Genomic DNA, 287 nt, shown 5'->3' on the forward strand with positions numbered 1-287 from the left:
ATATATATATATATATATATATATATATATATATATATATATATATATATATATATACACACATTATATATATGCATTATATATATATATATATGTCGGAGATGAAAGAACACCGGAGCCTTTGGAATTTTGGATAATCCCGCAACATTGTAACCTAGAGCCTACTATAGCTGTAATTGAACAATTGTAGTTATTCAATCCGATTGTAATTGTTCGAGAGTTGTGATAATGAGCTTGGGCTCGAGGCGACAGTCAGTCGCCGAACGCAGTCGCGGGCACGGGATGAA

At 33.1% G+C, this 287-nt stretch overlaps 1 protein-coding gene across 2 annotated transcripts in view; it reads left to right on the forward strand.

The window, feature by feature from the left end:
• The window catches only part of LOC100746803 (laminin subunit beta-1), a 14,531-nt gene that overhangs the window by 9,384 nt on the left and 4,860 nt on the right, over nucleotides 1–287 (forward strand). The gene's annotated exons all lie outside the window — the stretch shown is intronic.

This window comes from Bombus impatiens, unplaced genomic scaffold, assembly GCF_000188095.3.
Source record: "Bombus impatiens unplaced genomic scaffold, BIMP_2.2 scf_0044, whole genome shotgun sequence".
Classification (NCBI taxonomy): domain Eukaryota; kingdom Metazoa; phylum Arthropoda; class Insecta; order Hymenoptera; family Apidae; genus Bombus; species Bombus impatiens.